We start from the raw sequence: 14,730 nt of genomic DNA, 5'->3' as shown, positions 1-14,730 counted from the left end.
TCTTTACTTTTACACGACCATATACTCGACATAGAAAGGTTGTTAAAACAATGGAGAATAAAAGTAAACGAGCAAAAATGTATACATCTTACATTCACATTGCGTAGAGAATCGTGCCCTCCAATCCTAATAAGTAATAATATAATACCTCAACAAACTGAAGTTAAATATCTAGGTCTGCATCTAGACCGACGTCTTACCTGGAAAAAGAATATAGATACGAAATTGACTCAAATGAAGTTAAAATTACTACAAATTTACTGGCTAATTGGTAAAAACTCGAGATTGAGTTTAGATTGCCAACTTTTGCTGTACAGCTCAATAATAAAACCCATATGGTGCTATGGAATTCAATTATGGGGCACGGCCTCAGCTTCTAATATTGAAAAAATTCAAAGATTTCAAAATAAAATATTGCGAATGATAACAGCAGCGCCTTGGTATGTGAGAAATATTAACATTCATAAGGACCTAGGTGTCTCCCTTGTAGCGTATGATTTGAGAGTACGTAATGTACTAGTCAAAAGAATGGGCCTTTTCGGAAATGCATCACTGCGCTGCATCTGATGCGCAGTACGTTCTAAAATGCAAAAGTTGCCAACACTGCAAATGTCTTGAGTTCTAAAAAGCAACAGTGAAACATATGATGCGCAAAAACCCATCAGACAAGCATCACCAAAATGGCTGATGCATTGTCTGCGCATCAGCATCGAAAACTAATCACAGATGCGCATCAAATGCAGCGCAGTGATGCATTTCCGAAAAGGCCCAATGTACTACCTTAGTTATTTAAGAGAACTTATTACAATCTATTCACATGTTCTCTTATAAGTTTGCCAGGCGAGTACACAGTGGTCATCGTGGGTCAGTAAATAGATATAAAAAAACAGACATTTTAAGAGCATATCGTAATTTTACTAAGAGATTATCACTATAATCTCTTTCGTGCACAGTGCAACAAATTTGTTCACTTCGGCCCAAATTATTAAAATTTAACAACTCATTATATCAAATTCAATCCTTACATAAATTTTATTTATTACAATCCATTATACAAAAAAAAAAACTTAAGAGTAAATATAAATTTTAGTTAATTAGATTTTTTTTTATAACATAAGGTTTATAAAATGTTAGATTTGTTTAAATTCAATTTTTATTATTTTAACTTACATACATTTATTCATTTAGTTTGTTGGTGTTGATTTTAAAAAAATTGTAGAATACAGCAATCATGAATGGACAAAATAATATCCCTTCGGTGCCCTGCAGTTTCTATATATATGCAAATATCCCTTTTTATTTTGTGTCCACCACCTTCGATTAGCTGATTGAATTTGTTGAGTTTAGGTAACTATAACTAACTATATCGATTAATATCTATAATCAACACCGAGTTTCCTGTTCAAAAATGGGAATATTACAATTAAATTTCTGTCATATGTATCACTGTTTTTACCTCGGCGATGATTATCAAATTTTTACAATTATAATTAATGATCTTATAATGATTGATCTTCTTTATGAGACAATATCTTATTGTGACAAAATTTAAAGATTTACTTATTTCAGTTAAGCACAGTTTTTGTTTTTTACAAGTCTCGCGTAGGTATTTAACGCGATCTGTTCAAACTTTTATTTGCAATTGATCTCACAAATTTTTGTTTTGTTATTTCAACATTATAATTTATACACAAGAAGAATAACGGAACAAAATATTTTAAATATTTATAATTAAATACGCATTACATTTTTTTCATCTTAGGTATGAATGATCTTCTCAATATGCAAATATATAAATATGTATGGTTGAGTGGAGAGCGGTAACAAGTATAACAATTAGCACACCACGAGAAATATGAATAAGGAATGTTTGAAATAAAATTACACTACACCCTGATGAAAAATTAAATAAAAAAACAAGCGGAGTCATATTTGAAAAAGTTAGAAGTTCACCCAAACCCACTTGCACGAACATTAATGAGAAGTAATGGCTACATCCGACTAAGAAGAAGGAATCCAACAGACCTGCGCTGATGATAGGATCTATAAATTAAACATAATTTTTCGTCCAACTGTGGTGGGACGTAAATAAAAAATAATATTTAGATTTAAGATTTGAACAAATTATTGATAGTTCACATTAGTTTGTGAAGATACATTAAATAAAATATGAAAAAAAAACTTATTTTTCTAGTTCAAAAAAAATTAAATTTTTCATTCCCGTTTCCCGGGAAATTAAATTATCCGGGAAACCCCAAACCCTATTTACAACCCAAATGTGCTGAAGTAGGCATTTTTATACCCAATCCACAAAATCGTACCTTGGGAAAGTATATATAACATCAACCAAATGAATTTTTTTTATATTTAGGAGTTAAAAAAGCAACTTTTAACAGGTATTACTAAGCGATTGCGAAAAAAAAAGAAAATTCGCTCCACCCTAATTTATACACATATATGTATGACGATCGGTCCCTAATTATTGTAGTAATAGCCCCCATATAAATTTTAAAAGAAAACTTTTTATACTCATATAATCGGTGTCGTTTAATAGATGTACAAGTTTTCACTGGTAAATGTTTCAAGATACTATTATAAATCGGTACTTGGTAAGGGGTATGATTATACTTTAATATACAAGGAATGATTATTTCGTGCTTTCTCCTTTATAACCAGTCATGAAATGATTTACATTATTTTCAAATCAGCAAAAGTGTGGACAAGAGAGCTACTGCTATTATTGCTAATGTAACTGTTTGTAGGATGTTACTTTTGTTTTATATTTTTTTATTGTAAAAAGTATTAAATTGTCTAAATGAAAATAAAGTTTATTTATGTAAAATGATTAGGATTAACCTAAATACAATATATAATGAACACACAAAAACACTTATACACATTTAAGAACCTATTAGCTACATGTAGCTAATAGTAAAATTGTATTTGACTTTTTATTACTTTTATGAAAGACGCATCTATATTTATTTATTTCGTTACGTTTCATTTCGGATGACTTTTTAAAAAGTTATTTTATAACAGTTATTTTGTAACTTTAAAAATAAAAATCCATCTAAAACAGTTATTATTCAACGTAAAAATAAAAGTTCGCATGAAACTCTTAAAAAAAGAGTTTTAAATAACCATCATAAAAAAAACTCATTTGAGGAGTTTTATTTTTCCCGTCAGAAAATAAAACTCATTTTATGTAAATTGACACCAAAAGCTTGCCGCTGGTCAGATTATTACAATTTGTAAAAATTGTTATTAAAATAAAATCAAGTGAGATTTTAATTTGTTTTTGTTTGATTCCTATTATCATATTGTTGTTGTTTTTCTTTTAAACAAATAAATTACTGAAAACATTATATCAGATAGACTCAATACAGAAATATACTGAAAAAAGTAGAAAATAAACGAAAAGAGTTTTATTTTCTGAGGGGAAAAATAAAACTCCTCAAGTGAGTTTTTTTTAAGATGGGAAAATAAAACTCCTCAAATGAGTTTTTTTTTAACTTCTACTTAAAACTCTTTTTTTAAAGTTTCATACGAACTTTTATTTGTATCATCATCATAATCATAGTCTGACAAATACTTCTGAGAAAAAAATCATAGTCTGACAAATATTTCTAACAAATAAAAAATAACAATTATTTATGACAAAAAAAATAAAATTCAGAAAATAACAATTATGTTGTGATTTTTATTATAAATTTCATAATTTTTACGGTCCCTGTTAGGATATCTTGAGGAATATCCTAAAATACCTTCCATAGTTTAAGATGATTTTATTTTACTTATATTTTTTATGAGAAACTTTAACTACCACCGATTAATTTTGTACGGTTAACTGTTAGAATAATTTGAAATTGCCGATTAACCGATTAACCGAAATTCCTTTTTTTTTGCACTTTAAACATTTTTTTTTGTATTTATTTTTCCGTTTCAATTCAAATACAAATTTCATATTAAAATTAGATTTTTTTTGAACATTGAACATCATTTTGAATAAACATGATTAGTGAGTATGTATAATAACTGACATATTTAATATACATGTATTTGAAACTTTGTATTTACATGTATAGACGAAACTTTTTTTTAAATTAGTCTTTTATCATAACTAAACGAAACTATTAAATTAATCAAAATCTAAAACTATCCAAAAAGGAATATTCTTTATCATGCTTTTGATTTCTTCAACATATACAATCAGCGAGAGTTTTTTCCGAGAAAAGTTTTGTTAAATCTAAAGAAAAAAATCGTTTAAATTATATTCTTTTTATAAAAGATTATTTCAGAAGATCTCACTAAGACCTTAAAAAACTCACATATCGCTCATTTGCTGCAACAACGTCATAATTAAAAAAAGTCGTTTCGAGAAAAACGTATTTGAATGTTTTATAACATTTTATTTCTTAAATAAATTTTCAACAAATCATGCGATTTCAGAAATATAAATAGTATATGTTAATATCTTTCTAATCTGTATTTAACCCAAATTTTTACTTATCAAATATACGAGAAAAAAAAACACTCATACAAAAAATTAAAAATTAAATTAAGAACAGCGCGTATTTTGTAGTACTCAGTTCATAAAACACGGATTTTGAGTTATGACGTTGTTGCAGCAAATAGGCGATATGTTTACAAAAATGATCTCAAATACCTTATTTGCTATTTTTAATGTTTTTGTACACAAAATTCGTTGTTGTATTTTCAATTTAAAATGAAAATAGAAATTATTCGGTTAATAGAATAATTTTAAATTAACCGATTATTAACCGAATAAATCTAAACCTCGATTAATTATTTGCTCGATTAACCGATTAAACCAGAAACCCGATTAATTGAATACCCTAGTAAATATACGACCAATTGGCTGACTTCACTCTTTAAAACACTCACCTGGCGTATGGTTTATTTCTATTTATTAGAAATTAGAAAAATAATCATACGCCACCTTTGAACAAAACATCAAAATATGAATGTTTGTACATAATTTTGCAAACATGTAAAGGCTGGGTTAGCCGACCGTTGATGTAATGTAACCGTAATGTTGACTTAACGTAACACTTTAGTGCGATTATAGAACATTAAAAACGTGTCATATGTTTTTGACATAAACAAACAAATTTAAACAGCTGTTTGAAAGTGTTATCAACACAATTGTTTTAAATACTGTTCAAGCGATTTTATAATTTTTTTCTGCGATTTAAAAAAAATGTATTCATCATCATTGTGAAGTGCTTCGAAGTGACTTCATATATGTTTATATTAACCCATTAGGAGACAATTATAAATATTATTTATTACCTTGTCATACAGACTTTATTTATTAAAGGTCCGATAACTTAAAAATTAATTAATATTGTACTTTATACTAAGGGCCATTATTACAACATGCCTTTATGTTCGTAATAGTAATAGTTAACTTTAAGGGTACCTTTTTCTATTGCTTAAAGTTTCACCTTCACTATGTCGAACATAAAGGCAAGTTGTAATAATGGCCCTAATTTGTTAATTTAATTTGTCTATACAAAATATTAATTTAATATTTTCAAACTTATTACTTTCGATTATTATTAGTATACATTTTATAAATGCTTGTGTGAACTAATTTGTATAATATGTAAATATTACCATAACAATAAAAAAATTTTGTTTTTAGTAAGAATTGTGCTAAATTTCCCAATTATTGATAAATTCACTGACATTTATTGTTGTGGGATATGCTAGTTCCTTTGTCCCCTTTTACAATGCAGAAATTGAAAGGCAGACATTTTTCTCATTCTCTTTGGAACTAACCTAAACCTGTGTAATACACACTGTACCTCTTCAACACCTCGCTTTCAAACTTCGTCTGTCTACCTTTCAATTTCTGCATTGTAAACGTAGACTATGCGCATTTCACTGGTTGCTTAAGCCAGATCATCAGGAAACCTTTTCCCAAAAGGCTTTAGAAAAACTAAAGATATTATACAAATCAAACTTAGAGTGAATGAGAATTGCAGACACTCAAGCTTTATTTGTAAAAATATCAAAGCTTAAACAAAAAATCAACAATAAACAGTGAGTTTATCTTTTCATACATTTTGTTTTTTATTTATGTATTTATATTATTGAAATATTTAAAACATTTTTAGAACATTGAAAATATTGTTAAGCGTTCTGAGCATAAGTATTTTTTTATACAAGACTTTTAAAATCAACAAGTTGACAACACCGTTAGTAAATGTCACGTTGAAACGTAAAGAAATTCTGTTTTTAACAGGTTCAGACGTTACAGTTACGTTACATTTTGTCACTATAACTGCTTTAACTACTTTACACACAATAGAAACGATCAGCTGTTCCGTTCCGTTAAGGTTACATTACATTACAGTCGGCTAAACCACCCTTAAGCATGTGCTCAGTTTTGGTTGCTTTGATTAAACTACATTCATAGCCATCTGTAACTGCATTTCTAGATAAATCCGTAATAAAATAAACTAAATTATTGTTCTATTTCGCAATTGAGAAATTTTTTCAAACATCCGTATTTAGAAACAAGATTCCTGTATTTTAGACACACTCACATTCTCTATCTTCATCCATAGCAATCATTATTTAGTAACAGACACTACAAATTAAGTTTTCTAAATATGTATTTGAAAATTAAATAATTTTCCATTTTACCAGTAAATATTTCGAAACCACACGAATACCAAAATAATATTAATGTTAGTAAACAGATAAATTTAATGTAAAATTAATTTGACAGATTGAATATTTCAGCATTCGAATTACTCGTACATACATACGTACTCTAAATACATTAATGAATGAATGAATGAAAATATTATGCATTATTGGTTTCATATTATATATTTTTTGGTTGTTGAATGAATAATGAAATTCAATTTCATGTTTTCGTTGTTGTTTTACTTTCGAATATTCAATGATATTTGCATTTCAAAATAGGAAATTATTACTTCCTTTTCATCTCATTTCTTAATCGAGAGGAAATTTACATAATTCTTCAAGGAATTATAACAACTAAATAATGAATAAATGAATGAATGAATGAATCAACAATGAATGATGGAAGCAAGAATGAGTGAATGTTTTGGGAATGTGTTCACGGTTGTAAACAAAAACGATGAGTATTAGAAAATTTACAAAAATATTTTACAAATTACACACAAACACATCAACCATAAACCATTATTTTTTGAAATGCTATTAATCTTAAACGTCAATCTTGATTTTAAACATTACATTCTATGCCCGCATTGTACTGGTGCGAATAAGTACAATTTATGTATGAACATATTTTCAGTTTGACTTTGGTTGCCTCCACAGCCACAGCAGGAGAGTACGGGATGGCCTTAGAAGAAATCACCATTTAATGAATAAATAACATTAAATAACTGACTGGGTGGCTGCCTCGCTCACTGACTGTGCCATGAATTCATGCATTTTTCGTTTTTTTTTTATTTTTCGGTTTATAAACATTGCTGATTAACAATCCTTGAAGATGGGAACCAAAGAAAACAAAAAAAAAAAAGAGGAAAGTGTAATACTGGCTGTGAAATAATGGCTGTCATTCTTTGGAACACACAATGTGGTGTGAATGAGAATAGCAAAAGGAGAAAGCAACAGAATGTTGGTGAAATGAATCAAGTAAAATATTTGATTTTGCCATCATCAATCCATTGGAATTCGATTAAGAAAATATGTACATAGGTTCGTTTAGACAAAAGAACAACTTTTATATTTTTCAGCCACTGCACAATGCCACTTTGGCCCGATTTTAAATTACAAAATCGAACAAGCTCCAAAAATTTGATATTTTTGAAAAATCTTTTTCTATTTTCTTTCAAAATATTATAGATACTACTATGAAATTTTGCACACTTTGTCCTTGTGATAAAATACCAAGCTCTATTGAAAAAGATAAGAATCGGTCCATGATTTCTCCCACCCCCATATAAATTTCTTCCAGGTATATGGCTCTATGATACATAAATTCTTGCAAGAATAAGTTCCATGTAAAAAAAAGCCCACACAAAAACCGTAAATTTCCTCAACAATTTCGAAAAATTTTCCCAAAAAATGCGAAAAAATGGCAAAAATTGATTCATGAATATTTTGGAAAAATACCTATTTTGAAAATTGATTTAGAGGGTTAATATATTCTACAATAATGTTCTCCGTAACTTTTTACATAAATTTGATGAACACATTTTATACCTAAAATGTAAGGATCACATGGTTTCTTATGCTGATTAACAATAAGAATGTGAAAGAGTTGGGAAAATTTAACCCCCCTCAAATGAAATTCAGATGTAAACTTTCAAAACGCCGATACACGTGTCTTTTTTTTTTGTCTCCTCTATCAAAATTTATTGGTCGGACCTCGTAATTTTGGAAAAAATTTGATTTTGTTGTATAGTGTAATTTGTATGTATGCAAGGGACTTGAAGTACGGACCAAGGTTGTACAATTTTTCCGAACTTAAAAGAATTTTCTGTCGATAGAAATATTTGGTGTTGAAAAAGGGCAAAATCGGTAGAACCTAAAAAATTTCCGAACAAAATGACCGTCTAATCTTTAAAAAACGAGGAGACCAAGAATCGCTAATAACAAATTTATTTATCCAAAAATATGTTGAATCGTTAAAGAGTTTTGGATCTAATATTTTCTAGTAATAGGCAATGTAAAACTAATCAAATCGTGTGAACCAAATATATTGCCCAGCCAAGATAGTCTTGGTCATTTCCTTTGCCAGAGAGGACATTCTGGATTTTCTACAAGTGGTGTTATTAAACCACATGAGATCCAACTCTCTCAGCGCCCATTTATCTATCATTTACAATTTCGTTTCACACGAAAATATTTATAGCCGAAGATATGAAAATTAATTCCAGGTTTTTTTTCGCTTCTGTATCGATGAGTAGTCTGAGAGAATAATAAAGGTGATGTTCATCAGAGAACATTCTCTTCGAGCCTTCAGTATAGATTGAGATCGCGTTTCCGAAGGACCAAATTCGAGGCACAATCATCCCTTGTAGGTATTCTAATGATAAATGTCCTATGTAGTCTATTCGTTGTTCCATTAATGACCTGTCTATATTTTGTTGGATGGTACCGTGACCAATACTAGCATGCCTCAGTTCGAATGACTCTTTGAGAAGAGTTATCAAAAAAACATTTGCTACACACAAAAAACTAAATTTTCGGAACGCTATATTTAGAAATAGTCAAACTGAATGCTACTAGGCGCATTTACTACACCCCTTTAAAGTTGCATTCAAATATTCAACATCTGAACGTTTATTTTGTTGTTTACTACGCGACGTTCAGCTCGTAATAGGCCAAGCAAACGTTTTTCTGAACATAACATATTAAAACCGAATCCTTTCTACTAGCGTTTGTTCAGATTTTTAGAATCAACTAAATAATTCTTCGCTGAACACTCATTTAGCATAACTGAATGCAAAATTCAGTAAAGTTCTTCATATATACGTTCAGCATAGTGGAATAGTTAAACTAAAAGCAACAACAAATTAAGTTTGACCGAATCTCATTTGTGCGTTGATTATTAAAGTGAGTAGTTCATATTTAGTTCATACATTAACATTGAGCTTTGTTAGAGCAGTTCAATTCCTATTGCCGGAGTTTGAAGGTAAATTGTATATATATGTAAATATACCTATGTAGTGAATATTTAATAATTATTGGATAATTGTTTATTATAGAAGCAGGCATCTACATCCATTAAAAAAAATTGGACCCAGAGCAGAATTTCAACGATACAACGCTACAACACCAATTGTGAATTGGGCAAATGTGTATTTTAAAAAATTGTGTTACTGAATGCAGTATAACTTTTTTGTCATCTGTACCGCAATTCTGTAACTTTTTAACGACAAAATTTTGTCGTTAAGTAATCAAAATTCGTTAGTTAACAATATTTATCGTTAAGAGATATTCCGAATTAAATTTTACCGATTATTTTCGTTAAAATTAGTCGGTAGATAACGAAATTTGTCGGTAGTTTAACGACAAATAAAACGTTCTAGTTAATCCATAACGATAATTGTTTATGAGTTAGTTTTGTGACATAAATATTAGAAATAAGTTGTTCTTTGAAAGTACGGTTGGTCAACTATTTTGTGTTTGTTAGGTACTGACTGATTTTAGTTTCAAATATAAAAATTAACATGCTTTAATTATCTTTTTAAGATAAATTTGGACATACATATATTTGATCAATTCACAAGGTCTCTTGTCCTAATATATAACACTCGGCGGCTCAGCTTAACCAACTCTTCGGCATTCGGAGCAGGTCTATGCTGGTTGGTTACGATAACACAACCAGCAATAAAAACCACTGTGAAATATTAGAACATTATGACAATATGACATGACAAGGGACCTTGTGAATTGACCAATTATAATAATTTTAGAAAATAGTATTCGAATTTTCAGAACAACTTTTATTTGGGGCATAATATCCATATTTAACACATTTCTGGAGTGTATAATGCATAGATGTTAAATAATGATTACCAATCATAATAATTAGTAATTAGATTATTTTTTTTCGAAAGGTGAAGTAATGATTTAATTACGATTATATTCAGATTCGCACGATTACTAATTGATTACGATTACAAATAATCAAAAAATAATCAAGATTACTTGCGATTACGAGAAAATAATCAAAAAATAATTCGACTATTTTCAAAGATTACTTTTGATTATTTTAGATTATTTTCCAAAAATTTTGTATCTACATCATTTTATTTTCAAAAATTTGCATTTACAACGTGAAAAAATAAAAAAATAACTGGCCGCCCACATTCGGGCTCGAACCGGGATTTCTAAAGCGATAGAGCAAGACACATACATTTGACCTATCGAAAGAATTCGTATTGTCAGAGTTATATTGTGGAAATTTCTGGGGATAATTTTTGTGGAAGATCTTAACTCTATCTCCTCCGTTAGCAAGATGTTTTGATTTTGTTCAGAATTTTGTAGCAAAACTAGCTTATATTTTTAAAAAAAATTTCAGCACTCCATAGGCTCACCATTCTTACCATTTCAACATAGTTTGTCATTTATAAATAGATGTTGAGCGAAACATGTAATGTTAACCAATTAAATATTGTTAACATCACACGTTTGGCTCAAAATATTTCCTTATTAACCTCAAGTGAAGAAACAGTGTATAAAAAAGCGTATACAAATATATTTAGACAAAGTTCAAAATTTTGCATATTAAAATGAGTTATATGACAAAATTTTAATATATATTTGCGATTAATAAATTTTCCTGATATGAGCCATAGTCACAAAATCAAGCAGTATGATTTCTGTCTACTTGAAACTAATTTCTGTGGAATTTTTTGATGTTTATATGCGTTAATGTATTTCTGGATTGCGGGACTTATATGGGAGCTATGACCTTTTGTGATTCGATTGTCATAAAATATTTTTACGTGATGTCTATCGAATTTCATCTTTACAATAAAATATGAGTATTCTAGTTATTATCGCAAGTGGAACGTGATTTCTAAGTATTTGAGGGCTAATTTTGTAGAATTTAATTTAAATAACTCTATTATCAAGAGTGGACCATATATGGGAGTTATGGAATTATGGACCGATATTTAAAAAGTTTGTAGTATGGTTATTGAATACAAATTACTGATCGGTGTAAAATTTTGGTTCAGTACATATTTTTTTTTTATATTTGTGTAGGTTAATGTATATTCCGGAAGTGATTCTTATATGGAGGCTATGACCAATTATGGGCCGATCATTATAAAATTTGGTATAGCGATTTTTATATATGTACTAGCTGACCCGGTGCGCTTCGCCACCCCAATTAGAAGAAAGAAATAGTACTATCAAGTCTCACTTTGTGAATCTAATTGTAAATGTCTAATTTCATATTTCTGGGTCCATTATTATAGAAAATGCAAAATGTGTTCCTAATTTAAAATTTTTAGGTTTATTATTATAAAATATTCAAAAAGTACCATTGCAATAAGGAAATAGTACCATTGATTATCACTTTTAAATTCGCATTCACTAATCCATAACCCGTCAAGTTTGAATTTTAGATTTGTATATCATTTCCTATATTATCAACTAATTTTGTTTCTATAATACTTAAGATTTAATAAATTATCACAAAACCGGAACCGATCGGTTTTTAATTTTTTAAAACCGAAACCGCGGTTTTGAAATTCTTCGATTTTTTGGAAACTCTAGGTCCATTATTATAGGAAATTCAAAAAAGTACCATTAGAATATATAAAAAGTACCAAAAATCCCCCACTTGTGGTTTCCCACTCACTCGGGTCAATATAAGCTTAATTTCATGGCTTTAGGTTCATTGGTGAAGAAATTACAAAAAGTACCATTCGAATAAAGAAAAAGTACCAAAAAGTCTCCCCTTAGAATTCTCACTCACTTAGGACCATGTATGCTTAATTTCATGTTTATAAGTCCATTGTTATAGAAAATTCAAAAAAGTACCATTAGAATATAGAAAAAGTACCAAAAAGCAGCCACTTGCGGATTCCCACTCACTCTGGTCCATATAACCTTTATTTCATGTTTCAAGGTTCATTGGTGAAGAAATTACAAAAAGTACCATTCGAATAAAGAAAAAGTACCAAAAAGTCGCCCCCTAGAATTCTAACTCACTTAGGACCATGTATGCTTAATTTCATGTTTTTAAGTCCATTGCTATAGAAAATTAAAAAAAGTATCATTAGAATAAACAAAAAGTACCATGAAGTATCCGCTTGAATTTTCAATCACTTAGGACCATATACGCTTAACTTCATATTTCTATGTCCATTATTACAGAAAATTCAAAAAGTACCATTAGAATATAGAAAAAGTACCAAAAAGCAGTCACTTGTAGATTCCCACTCACTCCGGTCTTAATTTCATGTTTTTAGGTTCATTGGTGAAGAAATTACAAAAAGTACCATTCGAATAAAGAAAAAGTACCAAAAAGTCTCCCCCTAGAATTCTCACTCACTTAGGACCATATATGCTTAATTTCATGTCTCTAAGTCCATTATTACAGAAAATTCAAAAAGTACCATTAGAATATAGGAAAAGTACCAAAAAGCACCCACTTGTAGTTGCCCACCCACTCGGTTCCATATAAGCTTTATTTCATGTTTCTAGGTTCATTGGTGAAGAAATTACAAAAAGTACCATTCCAATAAAGAAAAAGTACCAAAAAGTCTGCCCCTAGAATTCTCACTCACTTAGGACCATATATGTTTAATTTCATGTTTCTAAGTCCATTATTATAGAAATTGCAAAAAAGTACCATTAGAAGAACAAAAAAGTACCTATAGTACAGTTCACACATTTTGGTACCTAAATATTATCCCCTATTCCTAACACTAACTTCACTCAAATACATATCAGCTAACTTTAATGTCGATAACTGAAATAATTTAAAATGTTAAAAAAGTACCATTAGGAGAAAAGTACCAATTTCCCTTTTCTTACTTGAACACCCTTCAAGTTTGAAATTTAAAAATATTCCATTTTGCCAAAATTGTTTATGCTACAGGCATGTATCAAAATATTAAAATCTGTGTTAATGTGCCCAAGAATAAATATGTTTTAAAAAAAGTACCAAACTGTTTACCCGGATTTGGCCCAATATACACCTTGGTACTCGAGTTCCAAATAACACCCTGTCAGTTAATTTTTGTATGAATCCAGGAACCAACGTTAAAAAAATTATCAAAATTGGCTTAATAATTTCAAATATAATGTATTTTCCCGATTTTATCCCCTTTTTGGTACCTTTTTTATCCCCATTGAGGTGGTACAATTTCATTCAAATAAATTTCTGTAACGTGGTGGGAGCTCATAATAAAATATTCGTATGTCTATGTCAAATTATAGAAAAACATATTTTATGAAAAAGTACCAAAAATTAACACAATTTTTATCCCTTAAAGGTTCGAATTTCCAAAAAGTACCAAACTTATATTTTTTATTTTTTGTTAGTTAAAGAATACGATTTAAAATTTGTTTCTATGTTTATTGGTTTAAAAGATACATAGGGTGCAAAAAAAGTACCAAAATACAGTTTTTACCCGTTTTCTCCCCTAAAAGTTTCGAATTTCCAAAAAGTACGAAACACCTGTCAGCTTATTTTTTAAATGGAGTAACATGCTATTTTAAGTTTTTTTGTATCTTTATTAGTTTTGAAGATATAAGGTTACCGAATTTACCCCTTTTTAACCATTTTTTACCCCCTAAACGTTCGAATTTCCAAAAATCCCTTCTTATCGGATCGTTTTGGGGAGGGAGGAACCCACAGTTAAAATTTCGTGATTCTAGCTTCAGCCGTTTGGGCTGTGCGATGATGAATCAGTCAGTCAGTCAGTCAGTCAGTCAGTAACGTTACTCTTTTATATATATAGATATTTAAATTTTTTGTTTCGAATTTTAACTTGATAACCATATTTTGAACAAATCTATGCATGTTTAGGTGATTTTCTGAAATGAACTTTATATGTGAGCGAGCTATGGCCATATTAATAAATTTTAAACAAAAATCTATGAGTTTTTTTTATCTTTTGGCTCATGCTGACCCAACGGTTCCAGGCCCCTTTCGGTTCCTTGCAGGTCATCCACAATATTAAAATTTTGTAAATAACTTCCTGAAGTCCTTATTTTCAATATTTCATAAAA

At 29.3% G+C, this 14,730-nt stretch overlaps 1 long non-coding RNA gene across 1 annotated transcript; it reads right to left on the bottom strand.

Annotated features, from left to right (window-relative positions):
- Positions 1-1,150: 1,150 nt before the first annotated feature.
- Positions 1,151-1,884, bottom strand: LOC135958882 (uncharacterized). The gene is made up of 2 exons (XR_010576466.1): positions 1,457-1,884; positions 1,151-1,398 (listed from the first exon to the last, which is right to left on the bottom strand). It is a non-coding gene; the product is annotated as an uncharacterized LOC135958882 (long non-coding RNA).
- Positions 1,885-14,730: the final 12,846 nt, after the last annotated feature.

This window comes from Calliphora vicina, chromosome 4 (genome assembly GCF_958450345.1).
Source record: "Calliphora vicina chromosome 4, idCalVici1.1, whole genome shotgun sequence".
NCBI lineage: Eukaryota > Metazoa > Arthropoda > Insecta > Diptera > Calliphoridae > Calliphora > Calliphora vicina.
The sequence above is the reverse complement of the archived record's forward strand: the minus strand, read 5'-3'. Positions and strand labels throughout refer to the sequence as shown.